Here is a 25,000-nt window from a genome sequence, read left to right as displayed (position 1 = left end):
GGGGAGCTGCAGGCGGTGCCTACCGGTCGGCGAGACTTGGGGAGCCACAGGCGGCGCCCCATCAATCGGCTTCGCCCACTGGCATCATCAAAACCGGCTGGCTGCCCGAATCGCGTTGTGACGGCGGGTAAGATGTCAAGACGTTCAATCACAAGTTCGGTGATGATGTATGTGGAAATGTGATTGGACGGAGGTTCACTGTGACAAATGGGCCATGCCCTATATGATCTTCGTTACCCAATCGTAACATTCTGTCCCCAGGCGTAGCAGTTCATTATTCCGTGCTGCGTGTGACCCTCGGTATTTCTCGCAATGTCGTCTTCACAGGACCCTTAATTCCCGAACAAGTTCGCGGACGAATGTACGCGCATACCTCTCGTTAAAGGGACCACCGTGAACATAACCACACATGGGTCCAAACCGTAATTATTTTAGGCTGACGCCTGGCAAATCGGTGTGGTGCTGATGAGGCCTACGTGATGTGCAGGTTAATGAGCGAGAGCTGCTTTTGATTATGCAAATAAAAAAAACGAGGGACGTTTTTCACAACTTATTTTATTAGACTTGCTAGAAATAAAACGACACTAAGAGCCTTATTTCTCGTAGAATAACCAGGAGAATGAATGGATAGATGCATAACATTACAAATGCACTTAATAACTTAGACTTTCTGGTTCGACAGTGTTAGAAATATTACCTAGCTTCTTCACAATCACAAGCATACTCTGCAATGAGTGTGCGAGACCAACCACTATAGTATGCAACACTGGGAGTGGTCTGGAGACCAAATGGCAATAGCACTGGACGAAACATGCAATCAGCAATTTGTTTTGACTAACTTTGGGGCATGACGACTGGAAAGATGGGTGCTAATTTTTCCACTGGATTTGGGTGTTTTTTAACGTGTTCTTTTGATAAAAATAATTTCAAATATGATGTCATACGACTCATGACAGAAAAGTTTAGATACCACTTGCCATTGAACAAGCCCACTAACCACAGGACGATAGAACTAAGTTAAATCTTGTTAAAGAAAACGCGTCACCTGGATGATAGGACGAAGATCAATGCTAGAATTATGCGGAATGTGCCAAAAGCTTTGCTTACATGTGACATACTGAAATCTCGTTCTGAAGTATAAAACTTTTACTTTAAACGTTCAGTAAATTGACCAGTGGCTGCCTTGAAAAACGGATTTTAGAAGCTCTAGCCTTCCATGATGATGAGCTTTCAGTTCGTGCCGAACTGTTCTTTCGTGAGAAACCACACCCAGGGATGTCGCTGCCGTGAAACAGCACGGTGTTGAACGGCATGTTTTTAGATGGCTTGATTCAGAACACTGGGCTTTCTGGTTCAACAAGGTTTGAAATATTACCTAGCAGCTAGCAGATATTAGTTTATGATGATCGTTTGCATGCCTCGCCTTCCTCTCAATTCTCATTAAATTCTCTGTGGAACCCACTCACGCCATTCAAATCATTAGTCATATTAGACCAAATTTGCATATGATAGTGCGCTAGGCCCAGTTCGTATATACGTCAGCGAACTGCGGTAAAGTGATGCATTGGTACGCTTAATCAACATCAGTTTGACAAGCTCAACGTTAACTGCCCACCATCTTCTCTCACGTGTCACGGCATGCGATATATGTACTGTAAATTTTATGCCAACGAGGCAAGTTGGAAAGCTCTCCCAGTCCCACCCGCAAAAAGGGGAACAAGTTCATCGGTTTCACAGCATACTGGCATGGCACGTTTTATCAAGAGGCTCACCACGCTGACTGAAATTGAGACAGGTCGCGGACATAATGGGGTCATGGCATCGTTGATCTCGGATGCATTTTTCAGATGAAGCCATTGTACAATTCGGTGAATGCAGCAGTGCAGCACTGGCAGACATGAACAGCCGATTTATCTCGGAGACACATCAGAATGTTTGCTTCCCTCGACGTGCCGTGCGGCGGAAACAAACACCTACAGCCGAGAAGTGACCTGCAGCCCCTAGGGCGGCCGCCCACAGCGGAGTCGGACGGGTAGTGAGACCAGCACAGCCGCAAACAGCTGCAGGACAAACGTCGCCGAGTTCGCCGCGGGCGCGGCGCGATCGTCGTCCGCTGTTAATGGCGCCAGGCCGGGCCCGGAAAATCTGTTTATCCACCAGGGTAAACCGACACGACGCAGGACGTGGGCCAAATCCAAATGCTGCCCGCCGTTCTATTTGTGCCGTGTTCAGCGCTGTTTTCCTCAGCAGAAATGGATTTTTCCGTTCTTTTTCAGGCGACGACTTCCGCTGGGGACTGTAGTGCAGTGGATGCGGGACGGGTGGGCCTGGGCCGTTGGGACCGCCTTTGATGGCTCGGCTGAGTGTAGAGGGAATGCTCCACATTTGAAGATAATGAAGCAGGCGTCAGGTATGATGAAATGAGTTCACGTATAACTACCGGTATGTTTTTAAGTCCAAAAGACTGTTCTAGGTGACACCGTTTCTCGGTTTAGAAAAATATGCTCCTCATTGCGACATTGTTTAAGTCGTCGTACCTTGAACAACATTGATTGAGAAGTAATTGACGGCCGGGTTGTCTGGAGATCGTGCCTGCGAACGCCAGGGACGAACGATTCGACAATTATATTTTGCATGACCATGCTTGCCGCACTGACAATTGAATGACGGGATTTGGGTGACATTATGGCGTCATGGATACCTGGTTGACCTTCAAATAGTCTCCCCGAAGTAGTCTGCGCATCTCCGTGACCGTTAAAATAAAATAAAAACTAGAGCGGCTTAGGTCTTAGAAAGGCAAGGCTGTGAACTGCGCGGAATGATCTTCAAGAGGGCCATTTCAGTTCAACGCCCCATACAAATGTGGGGCGCTCCCTTTAAGACTTCAGTGCAGTGGATGCGTAATAGCTGGGCCTGAGCCGCTGAGGCTGTCTTTGATGGTATGGCCAGGGTGTTGTGCAGTGGTTTAACACTTTTAGTGTTTCCAAATGAACAGTAACAGTGGACGCTGTTTTGGAACTATCTTACAGGTGCGAAAGTGTCGCCTTTCGAGCTTTCGTAAAGGGGAAATATGCAATATCTTTAATGGAAAGCTGCATCAGTCATGCCTTGTGACAACAACGTGACTTAATAAATTGCATACTTACTACCACTGCTACCACCACGCAAGCATAGAAAGTGTCCTACACCAATAACATGTGCTTTGTCCTACAGCGGAACGCTGGATCTCACCACTCACGGATGATTTCCGTCGGTGAGATTCAAAGGGCAATTTTTAGCATTAAACGAATGTATGCAACAATGTGACAGGTCCATTGAAAGCCTCATCTGGGAATCATCATCTCACCTCAATCACCTCGTCCCGCTGCGGGAAGGCTTACCCGTGGCGCCGCTCTTAGGTGGAGAGTAGCTTTCATGACAAGGATATTCTAGAGTCGGGAGGTCATGAAGCAGTGAGGTCACAAGAGCTCTCCTGACACCGCGCGGCGGCCCTCTCCGACCTAAGTCCGGGACTCGCTCTGCAACTTCCGCAGAGTCACGGGGCCGCCATGCGGCTAGGCCCATCCGACCGAAGGGGGAAAGGGACTTCGGGCCCCATATCGCTCCCCTCCCCATGGACGAGCTAATGGCCAGAGGCTCTTAGTATATTTGGAGAGTCTATGAAAATCACTGCTTATGACCAGGTTGGATGTATGTCTTGACTTAAAGTTTGGTTTAGCTATATCCATTTGACTTCTATCCAGGGACGTAGCTAAGGGGGTGTCACAGGGTTCATGGTCCCTCCATGAGGCAACGCTCTGCACTGGATATTGAGTAGTTTCTCAGGAAAACAGGCGGGGATCTGAGCACATTTGACAGCCAATCAGCACAATCTGAGCACATTTGACAGCCAATCAGCACAATCTGAGCACATTTGCCCCTCTCCGGGGGCATTTCGGGTTTCATGCCTGCTTCCATCCTTTTTGCCTTTGTTGCTTAGTTTCTTTAAGCATAAGAATTTCATCATTTTGATTGAGACCCATTTTCTTTTGATCAGTTTGAGTTATTGTCTTTTTGACGTTAAAGCTACATGACTTTGATCACTTGACTGCTTTGCTGCTTGACTTTTGCATTGCACAATCACACCACGCACTTTGCATCATTTGATCCTTTGTGCTTTTCACTTTTGAAGTTTTGCGTTTTTTACGTTCGACCTTTCCCCGTTTTGCTTGCCACCATTTAAACTTTTCTCATATGACATTCTGTTCTATGGCTTTTTTACCTTTCAACCTTTTTTGTGAGACCACCGTCGACAGCAGAAAAAGAGGGGAGAAAGGCAAAAAGTGGGAGGACGTCCGCGCTCAGTGTCATTAAGGCCCGTTTTCCCTTTGGCAACAAGGGATGTACGAACGCATATTTGGGCTTTTGAAACAACACACAGAATTAGCCGAAGCTTGCATAATTACAGGTCCAGCTTCCTGGCGCGATGGTCCCACCGACCGATTAATTCCGTGATCGGAAACGTTCATCACTGCAGATCGCAGCGTCTCATTAATAACAGAGTCGTTATGGTGACATACAGCGGCCGGCGCTCAGTCATTAAGCGGGCCCGGATGGTCAGTGCGCCAGGCGCCAGCATAGCCGCCTGGGGCGCGCACGAAAATGGCGCATGAACGGCGGATAACGCGCGCCAGACTGTTGATGTGGCCCTCAGCGGGGCGGAAGAGGACGTGGCGACGTTCCTGCCCGCCTGGCAAAGACCCGGAAACTGGTGACGGTCTCCAGCTGTGTCGGGCTGGTGAAGGCTGAGGCCATCGCCTGACCTGGAAAACCTGACAGGTCTGTGGTCTGTGTTTTGTGTCACATGAGAGTGCCTATTACCACGTAATCCGCAAGTGGCACCAGCTAGTATGTGGCGCTGGCGAAGAACGCGCCACCTTAACGCGGAGGCCAGGCAGACCCGCCTCCATGTGCCCCGACGCCTTCACGCGGAGGGATCAGGCGAACTTGCCTCCGCGTGTCCGTGACCGGACGCTACGCTGGGGTTCGCGGCGAACTCGGGTCACACCGACTGCTGTTGATCGCAAACTCATCTTCTGCGGGAGTGGTTGGAAACACTGTTTTTTTGTGACGGGGCGCCGTCGCCCCCAGCGTTGCCTATGAACCCCACCCACGGAGTGTCGACGACGACTGACGACGTCAGACGTCCCACCTGTCGGAGCTGCCTGCTGCTGACAGAGGCCTGTCCGAGTACCTCCATTGTTTGCTGTCTACACCTGTCGGCGCGCCCGCACTATCCGTTGTTGACGGCGCCGCCCAAAGGCTCGTCACCGTGTGCACGCGTTAATGACGGCGCGCGCTGTGGGAACGCTGCGGGCCGGTGGGAACGCCGCCGCCGGCACGCAGCCAGCTGAGACGACGAGGCTGGGCCGTCCACCGCCCGGCCAGCGTCAGCGTCTGGACGGCCAGTGTGGTCAGTGGCGGCAGTGGCAGCGGCAGTGGGTGAGTGGTCAGTGTCGTCAGCGACGGCACGTGGCGGTGGTAGTGATAGCGGGTCAACGGCGATGAGGTGGGATGGGCTCCTGGATGGAGGAGGCGTTTGGGGCGTCTGATCTCAGCTCCAGCAGCACCAGGGCCGGATCAGGTACAGGTAAGCTGAGGTCACTGGCGGGACGTATGCACGTGTCAATTGAGGATATTAAAGAGCACGAAGTACAGATCATCAGGGAAAATGGCTTTGATAAATTACCATGGCCACATATTGCTGGGGATACCGCGAGGGACAACGTGCTGGTGAGAGGGGATTCTGAGGGTAGCCCAGAGGTCACCAGCTACGCAGCATCATAAACAGGCTGTGCCGAGCTGGCTTACACGATCCTGCCAGAATGTTGGAGGATCCTGCCACACAAGTGTTGCCACAGTGCATTAGCACACCAGTGCGGAGGCTCGGTGTCGGAGGAGGGGGAGCGGCTCCGTTTTGGATGGCAATATCCTCTACAGTGCAGTCTGCCGGAGACAAAATATTGCCTGAGGGCATTTCACATGTTCTCTGCATTTTGTAATGTCATTGTATTTGATGCGTGCTGCAGGAAGCTACCAATCATCTCTGTGACGCTTTGACGTGCATCTCAAGCATCCTGAAGTTAACTTTGTCTGAAATGACGTCTAGCCGGAAGTTAAATAGTTTTATGCGTGAGGTGCGCCCATCAGCTAGTAAGATCGTGATTTTAATTTAGCAAATAGGACGGCAATTACCTTTAGATTCATGATGTATATGCCTTGCTGGGAGTTCATACGGGCGAGGCCGCATGCTAAACGAATGTTGTTAACTACCCGGGGGCTTTGCATGGTCAGGAAAATTAGAATCTCTGAAAAGGGCGTTTTGCCTTTTACGTATTTCACCCTGTTTTATGTTGGCCAAAAGGATAAATCACCAAGTGCTGCATCTGGAACAGGCGCGGCTTATCGTGTGTGGTTTTATTCAAATTCTTTCATCCTGAACATCATTTCTTGGGATGAAAAATGGTACCCTTCCTTTTGATTCACTTATCATCCTGCGTTCGCAGCTTTAGTAGTGAGTGTTGTGAATTTTGTGATGATAATATCATGAATAGGTTTCAAGATTACATTTCGTCTTATCTAGCTTTGTTTGCTTTACAATCAACTGCCTCAGTATATCTTCCGAGACTATTTGCATGCCTAGAGCTTCGCATATTAGTGCTACAACAAAAGCTCCTACTGGCAGGAGTGTTCTTATGCAGTACTTCTACACGACATTAGTGCCACGCAACAAAAATTATGCCGCTTCAAATTTGTGCTCGTCATTGGTTTCTACACTGTCTTTACCCGGCATCACTTCGTCTGCAAAAACTTATATGCGATATGAGTGCTAAACAACATAAGTTATATTTTAAAATTGTGTGCCATGATTCATTCATACCGTAAAAAACGTCTGTAGTCATTACTTTCATGCGACTTTACGCCTACCGCAAAGCCATATACGCAAAATTAATGCTACATGACAAAAGTTAGGCCTCAAAAGTGTCATGTATAATTCGCAGCTGAAATAATGAAGCGTATAAGTAATGACTGTATAAGTCCTTGCTATTGAAAATAATGACTGACATATGCTTTTGCATGCATAAGTTTTGTTCTGTTGTACTCATGTCGTGTATGAGTTTTTGCAATAGAGGTAATGTAGCGTAAGTAAGAAAAGACTGTATAAATTTTTGCAGCATACATAATGACGTGCATAAGTTTTTGGGGCCTAAATTTTGTCGTGTAGCAATCATGTGCATAAGCTTTTACGGTAGAAGTCATGCCACTTATATGCAAAATCTGCTGTAACCTTTTGCGCTAGAATTAATACCTCTTACAGCTGAATGTAGCCCTCCCGTCTGTAGGAGGTTTTGCTGTAGCACGCTCGTCGTAACACCCATGGCTAGCACATTTTACCGTTGTGTAGTAAAGAAGTACGAATAATGCAGTTGACTCGCAAGGAGCAACACAGTCAGAGGACCGTTTGCACCGATAGGCGACTTCCTGAGCCGATATGGGCATATGTGTCTGCCAGGCACCACCGTACCACACAGTCGGCTCCACGTCGGCACGGACCGGAGGACCCACTTCCCAATCAGCTACAAAAGCCGGGACCAGTGATTTACACCGTTCGGGGTCCCGTATCTGTCAGGGACCCACAGCGCCTAACAGAGGGTCCTGTGCTCGCAAGAGACCCAGAGCCAACCAAGGGCAGTATTCGATGAGGCCTAAAGCGGGGGCCCGGACGGCCAACAGGACTGACTTTCAAATGTTCGTTTGAAAGGGACAAGGCCTCGAAATACTGCCTTTAGGTCACAAAAAGGTGTGGGCCTCCTGAGACATGCAGGTGTCTAAGTCGGTCAGAGGCCGCCGAACGGTTGCCTCGCTGTCATTCCGAACCCTGGGACCTCTTTCCAATCAGGGGCAAGTTTGGGGTTCACGATTTGCATTGATATGGGTCCCCAAAACAGTGGTCGGGCTCTCAACTCGGTCTGGGGCCCGCAGTGCATAACAAAGGGTCATTTGCCTTTTGTCATTGTGTTTAAGCAAGTCCGAAGAGGAGTCGGAGGGCATCTCGGGACCAAGAATCAATGGCCCGATTGGACTCGGACCAGGGCCCCACCCTCAGTACCGTGACCTGAAGTGTCAGTCTGAGGGCTTCTATAAGGGCCCCCAGATTAGGGGCCCTCTTATTAGGGCTCACTATCCCTGTCCTGCGGCGGCAAGTGGCCTCGTGTCGGCCAGGAGCGGTGTTAAGGGGACCCACAGAAGGGCCGAAAGGTCTCTTCAGACCAAAGATGAAGGGCTCTACTGGAAGGGTGGACGGCACAGAGGACTGCCCAAAGACCACATTAGACCCGCCCTCCCCCGCCCGCAGGGCTGGGATTCAGTTAGAGGGCCTCTTGCACTGATTGGGGACCCCTGAGAAGAACGTTCCTCTGTTTTGGCCAGAGATTTCCAACACCGAATAGTCGGCTCCATGTTGTTTTGAGCTCTGGGGGCCCATTTTCCAAGCAGGGACTCGGCCGGACTCGTGATTTACTTTGGTAGGGACCCCGGCAACAATGCGGGGTTCCTGTATCGTTCGGGGGCCCACAGTGTCTAACAGGGGGCACAGCGCTGGCAAGGTGCCCCGAGCCGGCCAGGGCAACATTTGCTGAAGAGGAGAAGGGACGGAACCTCGAATGCCAGTTGCCTCTTGTGCTGGTCGAGGTCCACTGACAATGGAAAGTGGATATGAGGGATTACCATGGAAATCTCCAATGCGACAACGGGAGTCCCTTCGTCAGCCAGGTCCCGGTACCGAATCGGTACTGGTGCCGGGATCAGAACCGGCACCGGTACGGGAAATCCCCGTACCGAACGGAGGGCTCTCCATCCTGTTTCGGTCAGGCGCCTTTTCTGTCCCAATGGTGGTCCGCAAATTATTGGACCCCTGCGACGATAGGGGATCTTTTGCATAATTGAGGGACACTGCGTCTATCTGAGGCCAAATGGTCGGGATAGGGCCTCTGGCTTCAGATAGGCGACCAATGTATGGTGTATTCTTCTGAGAGTTTTCGTATCGACCGGAGAATCCCGCCCCTGTGTCACCGGCATGCCATTCAGCACACACCCACGCTGTAAAGGAATGACCCTGAAGCCCTGAATCAGGAAATATAACGTGCATCTCCCCCCCCCCCCCCTATGTTTCACCCACTCGGTCCCTTACCCGTAAAAGGCAATGGGTTTCCTTAATGCTCAACGGGGTGGATCACAACGAGATCGAAACTAAAATGGCCAGTGTTAGTTCTGCGTCAACAGGGGGCCTTGAGTCGGTTTGGGAACGATCTGCTCAAGCAGGGACGGAACCGTGAATGACAGAGGGCCTCTATCGTTGGTCGGGGCCTATGAAAGGGCAAATGGGAACTTACAATGTTTGCTCACATTGAGACAAAAGAAGGATCCTGTGCCAGTCAGGTCCCCCAGTAGCGAGCGATGGGCCCCCCAATCTACGTACAGCACGGCTCGTTAAGCCGAACTGGAGTGTAAGTGCTGGAGTCTATTGGACCACCTGCGGCGATCAGGAATGTTGTAGCATCGATGACAGTTCCCGCTTCCGTCCAGGGTCAGCCGCGCGGATCAGAAGGCCTCCCGCGTCAAGGAGAGGACCAACGTGGTATGATGCATTCCTCTAAGGGTCCCCGGATCGGTACACGGAAGGGAACCTGCCCTGTGTCGCCAGAATGGCAGCCTGAAGACAACCCGCGGTGGAACGGAATGGCCCTTGTAGGGGAACAATAATGTGCCTCCTGGTCTTCTACTCAAGGGACTCCTTCCCCGAAAATAAATAAGGGGACTCATTAGTGTTGAATTGAGCGGGTCGGAATGAGTTCAAAAACGCACAAGACCATCCCATGTTTGCCTGAGCACGTTCATTTTTTTACATAATCGAGTATTGGAGCAAGTTGTATCAAAGGGATTGAGCCTGCACGCCCGCAGTCTCGGGAGATGGACACCGATGGCCTGGACTGCAGTTTCCGTGAGCCCGAACGGCGTTGGCCACCGCAAGTAACACCAGGCGGCGGCGCCGTGCGCGCGAGACCGATCGTCATAAAATAATGATTCCGAATGTGCTTTGAAATTGATTCGTGCCGTTAAAGGTGAGATTTGGTGCATATTTTTTACCACTTTGAGTTTGTACTTTGATTGTGCGTTCTATTGGTCTGGGAAGAGTTCACTAGACCACAGTAAAATAAAGAGGGCTGGTGATTTATTTCGCGAAGTCGCTTAACACATCTTTTTTCATCAGTTTAACCATAAATTTTAAGCAGAATTGACCTCGCAGTACCTTCTGGCTTCTGGTCCAGTTATAGAGGAAACAGATGCAACATGTGCAGACGTTTCATGCCAAAATATTTTTTACATCTCGCTTTCCTCAAGTTTTGCTGGTGGAAACATGTTTCGCTTAAGTCAGATTTTTTGGTCAGCTATGGGATGGCTTTGGATGTTTTTTTTTTCTTCACGATAATGTCAGCAGGATGTGTTGGAAGGTCTAAGACTTTATGTATTCATTGATGTCAGTGTGTTGATCTCCTCAAAGATAAACACCATCCCTTCAATGAAATAAAATAAACTGTATCGCCGTTACAGCCGGCCACGGATTGAACACAGGCATCTGGTAATGTGGAACATGCTGTTTGGCGGACCATCCTCCATGCTGAAGAGCTGTTACCATTCCCGGAAAATTGGTACAACATTAAGCAGCTTATATATCCGAGCAATTATTTCTGGCAGCCGACTGCTGTCCGACCGTGCCGTGGGGCTCCACCATGAGCCAGCCGGGAGAAGGCCAGTGCCTCCGCCTCATGGGGATTCTACCTCTGCAGCGTCCCCTCCTCCCTCAGGTGTAGTCTCCATTGAAGCCCTGCCTCGCCGCCGGGGTCATAAGCCCCGTCTCAGTCGGGCCTAGCCGGGCTCAGTGATCAGCTCAGAATTTGTGACCCTCCTCGAGCGGGTCAGCATGCCTCAGTGGCACGTGCCACCCGCTCCCCCTCCCCTTTCCGCTCCAGGCGGGCCGGCCAGATTGCGCTGCAGACGCCGCTTCAGGGAGCTCGGCTCGTCATGGCGCCTCGTCGGGCGTCACGGCTCATCTGTCGACCAAGTGATCAATGGCGCCGCGTCTCCCGCGACGGCATATCGGGCACCGCCTCCACATGGTCGCAACGCAGATCGGGCGCCGCTGACACATGGTCACAGTGCAGATCGGGCGTCGCTGCCACATGGTCACAGCGCAGATCGGGCACCGCTGCCACATGGTCACAGAGCAGATCGGGCCCAGCCGCCACATGGTCACAGCGCAGGTCGGGTGCAGCAGCCACATGGTCACAGCGCTGGTGTCATCGCTGGTAATCCCCTGCTGTTCACTGACCTCCGAATATCTGCTGCGACCTCGTGCCAAGCGAAGATCCATTGTGATCTTGCGAGTTACCAAACACCCAACGGTGCGTGATAGCTAATGACCACCCATAAGGGCTCGATGTTCCCCACAGAGACGCATCATGATCCACGCGCCCGCTCCGCCAGTACCGCGGGGAGATACCACGGATTGGTGAAGTCATTCTGACCCCGGCGCGTGCCGCATGGGGTCTGCCCGCCTCCGGCCCGACGCGTGTGGGACGGAACGTCCTGCTGCCGGGCCGACTGGGAGCGAGACGGTGCGGCCGGGCTGTTGCCGGGCCGATTGGGGGCGAGGTGGTGCGGCTGGGCTGTTGCTGGGCCGACGAGGAGCGAGATGGTGCGGCCGGACTGTTGCCGGGCCGACTAGGAACGAAATGGTGCGGCCGGGCTGTTCCCGTGCCGACTGGGAGCGAGATGATGCGGCTGGACTATTGCCGGGCCGACTGGGAGGGAGATGGTGCGGCCGGACTGTTGCTGGGCCGACTGGGAGCGAGATGGTGCGGCCGAACTGTTCCCGGGCCTACTAGCAGCCAGACGGTGCGGCCGGGCTGTTGCCGGGCCGACCTGGAGTGGGACAGTGCGGCCGGACTGTCGCTGGACCAACTAGGAGCGAGACAGTGCTGGGCCAACTGGGAGCGAGACGGTGCGGCCGGACTCCAACTGGGAGTGAGATGGTGCGGCCAGGCTGTTGCCGCGCCTACTGGGAGCGAGACAGTGCGGCCGGGTTGTTGCCGTGCCGACTGGGAGAGAAATGGTGCGACCGGGCTGTTGCCCGGCCTACTGGGAGCGAGATGGTGTGGTCAGGCTGTTGCTGCGCCTACTGGGAGCGAGACGGTACGACAGACGTTATTCCTGTCGGGTGGTTATTGACTGTGCCGCAGTGTCGATCCTGTCAGCCCGGTGGTCGGCCTGCGTCGCTCGGGCTCGGCCAAACAGCGGGCGGCGCCAGTTTCATCGTCGCTTCGGCGAGCGCGTATATCGGGCACCAAGTGGACCGTACATAATGCAGCAAAGTTCGACCGGGCCTTTGTTCGGGTGACCGCAGCCCAGGCGGTGGTCGGACGAAACTTTAGCGCCCTGCACGAGGCTCAGCGAACATTTCAATGGGCCTTAGAAGGATTTGGAACGCGTGTTCGCGGCCTTAAAGGCAAAGGTTACATGCGCATCTTGGCGTGCATACTGAAATAGAAAGGCTGACGACCTCGATGGCGCTGTTGGTTAACGCGCGTGCCAGTACAGATGGGAGGCCTCTGGTAAAGCCTGACCTCGATGGCGCTGTTGTTTAATGCGTGTGCCAGTACAGATGGGAGGTCTCCGGTAAAGCCTGCCCTCGGTAGGTGCTTCCTCGACCGTCTACCACGCAGGAGATGGCAGCCATTGTAGAGTGATCGCCGTGCCGCGGGATTAATGCGCCCGCGGCAACTGGTTCGCCACGGGTTTGGCCTGCCCTTGAATGGACCTTTTGGTGCGGTAGCTTCCCCAAGGGCAGTGCCTCGCTCTGGGCCACTGGAGCATTCCTCTGTTCATCGGGCCCCGAGACATCCGGATATGCCGGTTGCATACATGTGTGTTACGGCGGGCATCCTGACAGCGAGCCCGTGGTCAAGACTGACCCGCAATAGTGCGGAAAAAATGAGACCTCCGCCAATTGCAGTGTGTGAGTGTGCGTGCATGCGATTAAAATCCCACGGAAAAGGTCACATCTAAATACAAATGGAAAATGAGATGCTTCTCGCATTCTTTGTCTTCTTTAAAAAGTAGCTGAAGCACTTCAAGAGTATATAGCCTATACGTCACTTCAGAGTGTAAATGGGCAGCTTTGATGCTTAAGCAAAAGGAAATGTTGCACGTTGAAAGGTTTTGAAGCAAGCATAAGATAGTGTGAAATAAACTCGCCTATTACTATTCGTAAGCTTTGAAGTGGACAAGCCTGCTCCAGACTACACTATTTCTCAGCTTAGTAAACATGCTCCTTAATATATCATTGTTAGATTACGTCGTCGTATCTTCCAAACAATATTTGTGGTCAACTGACGCCCGTTGTATCTGCAGATGCAGGTGCAGATGCATGCAGATGCAGACGAACGTCAGATATGAACGACGCAACAATTGTATTATTCTTGGCCCTGATCATCGCGTGGCCGATGCAGTAGCAGGACTTAAGTAACGTTATTATCGCGTCATTGATGCCTGGGTGACCTTGAAATTTTTCCCGAAATAGTCTGCACGTTTTCGCGGGCATGTAGCTTAGACACTAGAGAGGTTTAGTTCTTAAGAAGGGCAGCACTGTAAAGTGCACCGAATGACCTTCAAGAGGCCTATTTCAGTTTAATTACCACACAAATGTGGAACACTCCCTTTGGGGAACCTGGGCCCAGCCCGCTGAGGCTTTTATCGCAAATCGCTGCCGACCGATGCACGTGTTCTTCCTCGCATTGTTCAAGCGCTGTCCCAAGCGGCCTAGTACCGCTTTACTCTCGAAGAAGATTCTCTTAAGATCGGGCCCTGCCGCTGACTACCTCGTGCAAATGGTCTGAGCCGCCGGATTCGCCGCGGGCGTCAGATAACCTTTGCAGTCGCCCGTCCTGGCACCGGACACGACGCAACAGTCCCCAAGAGTCCAGCAACGCTCATCTTACTTACGACTCCTCGTTGCCAGCAAGTTATCTCGGTTATCCGGGTAATCCAAGACGGCCCGGATTCGCGACACGAACGCCCTGGCGATGACCCGGTACTAGCAGCCCGGTGCTAGCAAAGATATCAAGAGTTCTTACCAGTCGATTGCAGGTGTCGGTATGCCCCATGTCCTGTTGGATCATTCCAAGGCGTCATTTAGGGTGTTCGCTCGCAGGCTGCACGTTCTGCGATTACACCACAGAGCCTGATGTAGAGCCAGACACCCAAATCGGGGTGAAGACGCGTCGCTCCGGCGAACCCGCTGCCCCGGCAGTAGAGTTTCCACCGAGTGAGCTGTTGGCTGCCACCCGAGCGGCCTCGGCAGCGCCACTCTGCGGCATCAGTAGGGCACTACTGATGCAGAGGGCAGGTACAGAGGGCACTCCCGCCGGATGCGGCAGCGGCGGTGGGGCGGTCGACACGGGGAGACAAGCGCCGCCGGCGCCCGATCTCGTCGCAGCGGGCTGACGTGCGGCGACCGTGTTGCCACGAGCCGGCGCTGGAAATGGCCGGGCGAGGCGGGTTCTATGTGGCCACCTGATTGCCTGTCGGTCGGTGATGAATGAGCGGTCGCAGCGGACCGGCTCCGGCCGGCCCGGACACCCTCAGAAATGAGTTGTCCAACACCTGACTGTCGCTGAAGTACGGCCCGGGTGAAGGGTGGAGCCGGGTGAAGTATTAGAGCGGGGTGAAGGGCGCTAGCGGCAGCCGCGACTGATCATCGCGGAGGACAGCCATGAGTTAGCAACTGCAGCGGTGTGAAGCGTCGTGGCACACCGGCAGCAGGGTGACAAATGACTAGCACCTTTAATGCAATATTACCACATTACTTGGCTTAATGAGCATGTTTCACATATGGCGGGTATAACGTGACAATGCACTGCTCGTGCAGCTAGAGCCAATGGACGGTTCTACTGCTGTACAAGGGGCTTGCGAAGTATGATGTTCAGAACAGTCCCCAGCACTCGTCATTGGGTGCGAGCTTGTCACAAAGCGTCTAAACGGAACGCTGCTATCATTAGTGTCGTCTGCTGGACCACCTGCCGTTCGGCCACGTTCCCATATAAACAGCGCTGTTCCGGCCGACAGCTGTCTCGGCGGTGAACAGTTTGGAAAACGCTTCACTCACTGCAGAGGCAGCTTACCACGACCGCAGTGGGCTCGGAATTGTCCCCCGCGCTGGCGCCGGTCCCATGTGCTGTTGCGACTGTGCTGGTCGGCTCGGCGATGTGCCGTGTGCTGTCGGAACTGCACAGTACTGTCATCGACTGTGCGGAAACAGCATGGGGTCATCTGGGCAGTTCGTGACGCGCGTCTCTACCACCTGTCTACAGGTCCCCGTTGAATTACTTTTCGGAAGGATTGAGACGAAACATTAACAACACGGGTGGAATAGGTGTTGGAATATGGTCGTTGAATAAGTGTTATGAAGTCCTGGGAAAACCTGAATAATGTTTGGCCTTCAGCCAGTTGCAGCACGCGTCATAGCCTAAATTGTCTGCCCAAAATGGCTGGGATTTGAGCCACGGTGTCACGGGTCCAGTGTTCTAACAGCTGGCCTGGTGTGCATGGCGGTGTACATGCACCAGACGAAGACGATGGCCTAAGCAGTTATTCTATCTGTGATAATGCTGTATTGTTTTGGGGTATGAGTACGTCCACGGACATGCAGTTGTTCTTGTACTAGCTTGTGTGTGTGCGTCATTGGGGCTTTACGACGCACTCAGCTTCTGAGGCTATACGGCGTCGCTTGCCTCTCACCCTGGCAGGAAGGGCGGGCACCGCGGGGAATTGTACTGGCTTGGCATTGGGTGGATTCAGGCATATGACAACTTTGACCTACGGTATAGCACAAGGGCCAAGGACAATTGCAAGTATGTGTGAGTGCTCAACATTTAACTGAGCGCAACCAGAGCGTTTCCCTGTCATGTTGTCCGTCAGTTGCCGTCCATGCGTCGAAAGGTAAGCTATCGTTAGTAAGTCGCTCCTGCTGGGCGCAACGGTGGCCGCGGCACGCGCCTCGCGGGGTATTTCCGGCCATCACTCCTGCTCATGGCGCCTGATGTATGGCCAAAGTATGCACATTCCGCCTACGGAGCAGGACTCTGCCAGGCTTGCGATGGTTTCCATGGCCGCCAGATCCCCCCCCCCCGCCCCCCGCCGGCCCGCTTCTGCCCACCACGCCATGTTACGCTCCGCCTCAGCATGATAACAGCTGAGCGGAGGGGAGGGGGGGGGGGGGGGGGCCTGCGCAGACTAGCCCTGTTCACAAGGCACATCCCGTTTAAGCTACTCAGGTGGCTGTCGCTCGAGTGCCCCGAGGCTCTGCCGTCTGGCGAACGGCATCGTCGTCACTCGTGCTCTACAAACCTTGGACGGGCTAGGCACTGGCTGCCATGATCGTAACAACGGCGATGTCAGAGTGGAGCGTTCCTGCGGGTCGAAAGGACCCCGCGTCACGTGGCGGACGTCGGTAGCTCGAGGTAGCGGGAGATCGGGGGATATGCTCTGCCGCCGCATTTGTGTGGAGGGTTTATCGCTATTAACACACTAATGCTCGTCGGGGTGGTGGCCAGGTGCACAGTGGTCTGACAGCAGACGAGTGCCAGCAGTAATGATGTGGTTTACAGGGCAATAAGGTTTACAGTTTACAAACGTGACTGGGAGCTGTCGGGAAATGGTTCGCAATATTTGGAAGGAAAGGATCGACAAGTCAGCTGAAGGTTGAACCACCATTAAGAACCCCGTATTAAGACATCTTTTCCGTTAGGTGCCGCCTCCATTGTGTGATAAAGCTTGTTCATGATGACAGTAAAAGTCCGCTACGATGGCACGTCTTTTAAGTTGAATTATTATATTAGCTCCTCCAGGATATATTGCATGCAGCTTGGGACCCCTATATCACATACCGATGATGCATTGAGTAATACCACTACCTGTCTTAACAATAAATAATTTTGGTCTCCCGCGATAAACTGACGTTTCACAACCCATGCTTTGCAGGCACGCACCACATGTTATGTAGGGATACTAGAGAAGAAAAATGTCCGGTGCTGGTCTTTAATGTTGTCGGCATAACCTAGACTCGAAAATAAATAAAGAATTTGCGCATGATATCCTGTTGATGATACACTTCCGCTACACAGCGCTATTAACGTTTGACGGGTCTTAATGGTTCAACGGAGCATGTTTTTAAGATATATTTCAAAGTTGGAACAGTTCCTTTAAAGAAACTGACGATTACCTACGCACTTCAAGCCGGTGAGCTTATCGCGACACGAACACCACCAGCGGCAGCTTACTAACTGGTGCATATGTCCTTGTATTGAACGCAGTTCGCAACCGCGTCACTAGCATACGACGCCATCTGTCACAAATAGCACGAGGGTATAAAAACGTCGCGCACCAGGCTGATTACGTCCGCCGCAAGACGTCGAGGAAAACCACCATTTTCATAGTTAAACGCCTGGCTAGCTGTATTTTGTACAGGTAAATACTTTAAACCAATCACGGCTGAAAATAAGTCAAAAGCACTGATCTGACGGACTTTGGAAAAGCACTGAAGTATATTTTGTGGTATATCGCGATGCATTGTAGTATATTCTAACCACTTGCTAGAAACTATCCCAATTAAACTTCTACATTCGGAAGCATTTGTTAAATTAATTTGCTTACACCAGGGTTGAGGCACATGTTATTGTAGTGTTTCTTGCCCCGCACAGCTTCACTTTCCCCCATGTCCCAGCTAAACGCGCAACAGCTTGACAAAGCGTGTGCTATTTTAGTGCACCAATCACAACGAAAACACATGACTTAATAGGCTATCTCCCCCAACCTCGGCCTTCGGTCCACACTTGACTTCCTCGGTCCGGCCAACGCACCCCCAACCCGCTGATGACCTGAGCGCTGGCTGCCGCCCGTTGACCAGCGTTGCGATGATTGCCTCAGCACTCTGCGTCGCCGAGCACTCCCGCAGGCTGGGGCCGCGTGTCGCGGAACACGGTACGGTCTCAAGCCCCGTACAGTCTCGACATTACAGTTCTACACAAGCACACGCCGCAAGCGATGGCGTATACAGCCCAATAGACAGCTTTCAGTGTCGTCTGACTGTGACGATCTTTTGTAATTTGTGTCTGTTTTCGCGATTTTAGCATCAAATAGCTCTCAAGGATGCTCAGTTTTACCACGGGCCATATTCAGTAAATCATAAAGTTTCCCAACCCTGGAACATACCGGACTGAAACAGCATACAAATGCACAAAATTATATGTTGTGGCAGATGGCTCGTGTGTCTTTTGTCTAAATTATTATGTAGAGGGTTATCGCGCGCCTGAGTAGCCGTTAGAATATCCTTCCCTCGAGCGTGGTGTTGGGGGAGGGGCAATTTGAACCCCTGGGAACTCAACTATTAAGAGGGTCAGACACACCAAATTCACAGCGTGGGTTTGCCTGCAAGCCTGCTCACTTGCGTCAATATTTGAGGTTCCTAGGTCACGAGTTTTGTGTCAAATAAGGTCAAAATAGGTTATACTCCAGACTGGTTTTAACGTGCCCCAGACCTCGTCACGCAACCGTCTTAAACCTAGATACCTGTTTTGTATAAAAATCACTAGTTTTAACTCAAGATTAGTGACCCCTCTTTACCTTTAGGTCAAGGTGACCCAAAATCTACGAGATTATTTATATGTTGGGACTTTACTAACCGTCAGGGATTATGCTCGACATGCTCCTTAGAAGCAAACTGTTGACCTGGGTCATTTTACGTCAGTGACCTGCTCTGACCGAAAAGAAGTTAATGAAACATGTCTGTTAGGCTCCTGTTATCAACAGATTTGAAATTAACACCAGAAACTAACTCGCATAGCAAGCTCCAAGGAAAAAACCCGGTCAGTTTTGATCTCGGCCTGACCTTCACATCTGACATAGCCAATACATGACTAGGCCAATAGCATTTACTGTAATTCTTAATTGAATTATGTTTTTGCCTACGTTACTATCGCCGAAATGTATGGCGTTGTCTAACGCTCAGTTGTCGCATCACATTCAACGATTCCTTAGAAATGGCTTCCGCTGGCAGCAATGGCCTGACTTTGACCTGGCAAAGGTCATAGGACGGCTACGCCAAGCCCTTAAGAAACCATTCAGCAAAAACCTCCAGGGGTCAAACTGTCGTCCCGAGCGCGTGTTAAGCGAATAATCCAACGCTGTGGGCATCCTTGCATCCCTCTTATCTGCCTTGCCTACCTCTTCGCAGTTCACAACCCCTCATGCTGATTGCCACACGGAGCCATGAAACTTTGGGTGGGTAGCCAGGCTCAAACCGCGAACTTCCACCAGCAAGCGAACGGCTTTATGGCTGGGCAGGTCCGTGGGTGAGCTCCACCGCCACTTTATTTTTATTTTTTGTCTATTTTGTTGTTTGATCTGACATGCAGCGCTATGGTGACTTATATAGGCCCTTGGCATCAAGTTCCCCAATCTTTGTCTAGCGATTCCGGCGTCAGTTGCAAAATAAAGGGGATATTGATATCACTTCACTGATGCCAGAAATGATCCACGGAAAGCAACAAATACCGCTCACGCAGTGGCGCTTGACTACAGACAGTCCACTGCATGTTATGCAAAGTTGTTAATCTACCGTGCCTTCAGTTTCCGTTCGACTTCAGCAATTTAACATCAAATACCACTACAGAAGTGTTCAAGGAAGCTGTTCAAAAGTTGTGATCTACTGTAAAATGCATGGCCATAAAGTGGTCGGTTGCCATCTTTGTTCTCAGGAGATGGCTAGCAAGAAGGCTGAGGAAGTGCTTCGTAACCGTCTTGCACGAATGCATGGTGCTCACTGATGCTTTGGTGCAGATCTATTTGTGTCGTTAACTAAGGTTCGTCAGGGCGCCGGGTAATCACATAAGTAGGCCCGGGTGGTCACGCTGAAAAAGGCTTCCGAACCGGCTGCTGTTCGACGTGCACGTACATCTTTAAACGAGGGCATCAACGAACGGAACCGTGTCATATTTAAGTGTCCGTATAGGTGATGCTCAACATTGTCTTCTTCTGTAATCCTTCCATCCGTAAGCGGCCCGGCATTGCAGGGAGAGAAGGTCTCCTCACCTCACCTCACCTCACCGGTTACCGCTCCGAACCAAGGCAATCGGTACCCTTAAGGTCACCTTCCACCGGCTACGGCAGTTGCCGGTTACCGCTCCAAGCGCGGTCATCCGATATGGGAGAAATTGCTCAGCGTGGCTCCGGCGCGCGTCAAACGTGTCAGTCGTTCGTCGGGACGCCTCATTGACATGCGGCGCTGGTCGGCGGCTGCGACGGCCTGGAGCTCCGGTCGGCCGGTCGGTACCTCAAGCGTGGCGGTCAGCCGGCTGTGGGCGGCTGACCCGTCAGCGGCGCCGACTCCTCGCCCTTCCCCTCCCCCGCCGGATGGAATTCAGGGGTACGTCGAATCCCTCATGGTCGTGCATGGACGATGGAAGGTCGTGGCCGATCTAGGCTCACATTTGTAGTGATGCCACAGTTAGGGACATAGTTGGACACCATACCTATGTTTGTATCTCGCCTTTGTAGGGAATGCTCCATATTGACGGATATTAAATCAAACATCAGATATAATGAAATAAATCGGGTTGAGGCTATTGCTTTACTTTCAAGGGCTAAAAAATTTTCTACACAACACAGTTGAACTATTGAGTCAAAAGGCTGCTCAATTCATCATCGTTGATGACGTCCTCAAACGTCTTAATGACGTCATGTCACCGCCACACGAGTCGTGTCAGAATTGCCATTGTAACGGACGGGCCGACTCACTCCTAGTACTTCAGCTTGCCCATAGGTGGCAGTGTGTTCCTGAAGCGTGCTTACTGAGCCGAATATTGTCATGTGCTCGTGTTTTGGCCCTTTCTTGGGGAGTTCTAGCTTATTCAGTCGTGATTTGATATTGTTTACTTGCATTCACATACTCGATTAGAACACGTTTCTTACGCTATCCCATTTTCAGTGTTATTTATGTGGTAACACTTGCCGCCACCCAGTTTCCTGTGTGATCTAGCACGAAGCGTGAGTTGTGTTCGAAACTTGCACTAAACACATTACAATGGCTGAGGGCCAACTGGCGTCCAATGATGCCAGAAATTGGGCCACCGCAGGCCAGACATGGATAACTTGATGGTCATGTTTGTTCTTTGTATGAAACTCTACATGACCAATAATGTGACGGTTTAGCGTTACGCCCCTATGGCGTCATGCATGCCTGGGTGACTTTGATATAATCTGCGCGAAAAAGTTTCACACGTTCGCAGGCGTCAAGCTCAGAAACCAGGGAGGTTTAAGCCTCGAAATAGGTCGGGTAGTGAACTGCACTAAATGACCTCCAAAAAGGTCTGTCTCAGAGAAAAAAACCTCATGCCAATGTGAAACACTCCCTTTGAAGGCCTTGCACGTTTGATTTCTCTCAGAAAACCAAGTGAGTTTGAGAAAAAATAATGCATCATAGTGCTACAACTCAAATGCAAGCTCAAATCGTCTGGTGCCAAATTTGCGGCCACACGTGCCAGGTGCCACGTGCACACGATTTCTCAATATGGATTTGCTTTATGCAGATAGTTTTCATGTTTTTATACCGTTTGCTGGTAGTCAGTGCAGCTGGAGGCGTGACCGCACTTTTAAGGCGTTGCACAACTCACCGCATCCAATTTGTTTGGCCAGGGTAACTTTGTGCGGCGCACGGTTGCGACAGACATCGCCGACCATGCCGGAAGTGTCAGCATTTGAAAACCGATACCGGACAAAACACGCACTGGTCAAAACTGTGAATTTGCCAGGACCACGACGGAATTCAAGCCGCTGTCATCGAAGTATTCGCTGCTTTGAGTCTCTGTCCAATTCTTTTTTCCACTGGTATATTTAACATTGGTTGCCCGATCCAGGTCATAACTTATATTGCCTAGAGGGATGCAATTCCATTTTTGTAGCATCGAAATTACACAGGACGTTGGCTAGTCATCAAGCCGATTACTTTGAATGCAGCGGCTACATGCTCACGCTCCGCGTCTTAACGGCCAGCAGTAGTTCATCCAGCCTTTATTCATTCATTCTTGCGGCAACTAAGATAAACCGCAAAGGTAATCGAATGTATTACGAGAACCGTCTGCTGCGAATATGTAAGTCAAACTACATATATTGAGTTCAATGAAATGTTCCACATTTGAGAATATTAAAACAAGCATCAGAGTATGATGAAATAAGCTCATTGATAACAATTTGTAGGCCTTTAAGTTTAATAAAACTGCTCTAGATTACGCACGGTATATATATATATATATCTATATCTATATATATATCTATATATATATATGTATATATATGTATATATTTATATATTTATATGTAGTAAATATGCCCCCCAAAAAGTTATCGTTTGATTGCGTCATGGAACGTTTGCGTGATGCTGATATGCTGCCAAACTGGCCGTGCAAAATCGCCACCTCAGCATTCACTCGCAGCACCTTCAGCTCGTCGACAGAAAGGCAGTGGCTGCACTGGAGGTTCCGTTAGCAAAATGTCGTGATGTGCTCGTGTTTTCGCCCTTTCGCCTGGTGTTCTTGCGTTTTCGTCTTTGAGTGTGAGATGTTTAACTGTACTTCTTAAATGTTTACTTGCACTTGTTAAATGTTTGTTAGCGCTTGATAAATGTTATCTTATACTTGTTAGATATTCACTTGTACTTGATGCTTTCCTTTCCTTGTTAGATGTTTACTTGTGCTTATTTATGCATACTTAATAACTCATATGCGGTTATGATGCTATTCTTAAGCCACTCCATTGCCATTTTTGTTTCGTATAGCTAGCAACCATGTCTAACTTTTTATACTAAGGAGCACAAAAGATAATTCGTGGTTGGAGCTTCCACAGCTTGCTCAACACTGATTGAGCATCTATCAACGTCCTCTTTTTTTTGAAACCGTGCTCACGAATGCCAGGCCTGAACTGCTCGATAATGTTATTTTTCTTGGCCTTGGCCTTGGTCTTGGTCAAACGCCACATGGTCTATGGGGTGGTAAGATTTGAATGACGTTGCTGTGCGTTTTGCATGGTCGGAGGACCTTATAAAATTCTGCACAAAATAGTCGGCACATCTTTGCGGGCGTGTATGTTAGATGCTGATCTCTAGAAGGGCAGAGCCGTGATCGGCACCAAATGATCTTCAAAATGCCTATCGCAGTTCAAGCCCTCATACAAATGTAGAACACTCCCTTTTAAGCACTGTTCCTTTAGATCCCATTTAAGGGGGAGCAACTCCTTAAGGGAGTTTCTCCCTTTAGTAGAAGGGAGTTTACTCCCTTTTAAACGCTGTTTCCTTTTTTCACTGTTCCTCACCATTATTGACTGTGATAGGCAAAAGCGCCTTTTATGCCAAACTTCAAGTACTTCGTTTGAAAGGATCCGGTGGTGGTAATCTGACCAGAGCTGCTCACTTGAAAGCACTTGAAGTCTAACTATGAGCACTTCGCTCGCTCACATCGCTCAGCACCGTTGCCTTCTGATCTTCCAGTTGACTTCAAGAACTCTTACGGCTACGCCGCCACCGCGCTGTTGCGCTGTTATTGTACGGCCTTAGCGGCCCCCGCCTCCGTCGCGCACCCGTAGCGGTGTATGATGTTTACGTTTGGTTTTCGCGAACCAAGCAGCTCAGCGATAAAACTTGTCTCATCTGGTTGCTTCGCGGCAGATGTTCGCCACCAGTGGTGTTTTTATATCTACCGGAATGAATACGCGCCTTTGGCAGGTGATGATCCATTGAAAAGATGATTAGCATTTACGAGTTCGTCCATATGCCACGCTCTTCAAGACGGTCTTGCTGATCCTGGCTCCTTGGAAAGCTGACGGCCATCCTTTTACGCCAATTTCTCCCTTTGATGCGTTTATTTTGAAGCTGCTGGAATCGCTCAACTGGTGCCGTAATCGGTGCTTTTTCTGCGGTTTTCCTTTCTGCTAAATATCAAAGCAGCGTGTACATGTAACGGAAAACATTGCTGGCAATATTATAATAATTAAATAAGTTGCAGATAAGGTCTGAGCTGCGCAAACCTCCATCGGTTTGCTGTTATGGGTCTCACGGTCACATTGATCATGCTTACAATTCAATCCAGACGTGGGGAGGTGTTTGCTGTTTGAGCATGTCCTGTGTAGTTGCATCCATCATTTGTGCTCACAAGCCATTAAGTGTTTGCATGCGACCTATGTTCCCCGTGATCTATGATTTTTTTGAAAAATAGTGTACAAGGTCCAGGAGTGAAGTTTTGCAACATATGCATATGCTTGTGGTAGACTGAGGAGGGATAAACGACTAAACTTAGCCAGTTGTTAAGGGCTAGAGCTGGACTCAACGAACTCAATAGGGCGCTGAATACGAACCCATGACGCCACCGATGTGGAGTTATTTTAGAATTAAGAAATACTTTACTGGCTTTATTATTTTGTGCAGAAATGCTAGCAAATTATATATCCACTTTTGGTTTAAAAGGCAGGTGGGATAGTTTCAGAAGTAGAATACCTACCAATACCGGCAAGGTAGTCAGCAATACCCGCTAAAAGCATTGCTTCCAGGGGGGTCAAAAGTCGCAGCACCAACTTTAATCCCAGGATCCCATGTAATACGAATATTCAGACTAAATTTATAATGAAAATACAAAAATTTTCAACAACGCTTTATCCTTTTACCGTGCAATACTGTGCAATGACATAAACATGATTGTCAAAAGTCGGACGAAAGTGATGAGCTTTATCGAAGCTGAGAGATTCCGGCGTAGTCATGTCTCCGTACTTGGCGGAAGTCCTGCCTATCCCCGGCGCGAATCCT

Source organism: Pollicipes pollicipes, unplaced genomic scaffold, assembly GCF_011947565.3.
Source record: "Pollicipes pollicipes isolate AB1234 unplaced genomic scaffold, Ppol_2.1 Scaffold_3447;HRSCAF=4054_pilon_pilon_pilon, whole genome shotgun sequence".
NCBI lineage: Eukaryota > Metazoa > Arthropoda > Thecostraca > Pollicipedomorpha > Pollicipedidae > Pollicipes > Pollicipes pollicipes.
The sequence above is the reverse complement of the archived record's forward strand: the minus strand, read 5'-3'. Positions refer to the sequence as shown.